Source organism: Cryptotermes secundus, unplaced genomic scaffold (assembly GCF_002891405.2).
Source record: "Cryptotermes secundus unplaced genomic scaffold, Csec_1.0 scaffold667, whole genome shotgun sequence".
NCBI lineage: Eukaryota > Metazoa > Arthropoda > Insecta > Blattodea > Kalotermitidae > Cryptotermes > Cryptotermes secundus.
The window spans coordinates 247,218-248,179 of NW_019721771.1; positions in this window are offsets into that span (position 1 = coordinate 247,218).

Consider the following 962-nt stretch of genomic DNA (forward strand, 5'->3'; position numbering starts at 1 on the left):
GAACACGCGCGTTTTTATATACCTATTATATATATATATATATAAACACGCGCATTCGAATGCAACGTTGTATCAAAATTTCGAAGCAATCGGTGAAGAACTTCCGGAGATTTTCGAGGGGTAACAAACGAACATTTACATTTTTATTTATATAGATTGTTAACATCAATCCTGAGCTTGTTGCCCATTTTGATAAATCCTTTTTCTATAAGGAAATTTGAAAATTAAATACCTCGAAAACCGTGACAGACATGTAGAGCAAGCGACACATCTATCTTTATAAGTTCTGTCGAACGCAGGGAAGGAACCCTCAGTACACTTGGACGAACACTGCTCTAGACGTAAGGAAAGCAATCTTTTCTTGGAGGTTCCCAGAATTTTATGAGGGGGGGAGAGTTCCTAGTGTCTGAAACCTCTCCAGGGAAATCTTTAACATCCTGCCGCATTTGGACGAAAGAGGTGAAATGGTGAGGAAATGTATAAAAACAAATAATCAGATACACTTTCGTGTATGCATCCATGTTTGTTTTATTCCTTTGCTCGTTGGGACTTGGAAGTTGGAGAGGTTTGTATTAAGTCGATAACATGTACGTTATGGCTTCCATACATGACTCTTGCATTTGTCAAGGAATAGCTGAATGTCGAGTCGCGAGTTCCCCAAACCACTTCATGCGCTTTGTGGCCATGATGAAGTAGGGTGGAATATATATAAGTATATTCGAACGAGTGGCAGGTTACGAGCCCCCGAACACAGCTGTATCTCTGTATTCCAATTGCGGGAGACACCCTGCTACATGTGGTTCCTTCAGATATTCATAGTTCATTCGTTTCATGGATAAAGGTGTGTGTATCTGTACGTGTATCTTCCTGCATGTAATATTTAAATATCATTTATAAGGAAGGCTGCAAAAGAACTGCAGCCGTCATTACTTGATTTTCGATTCTGTTCTCTTTAGCAATTA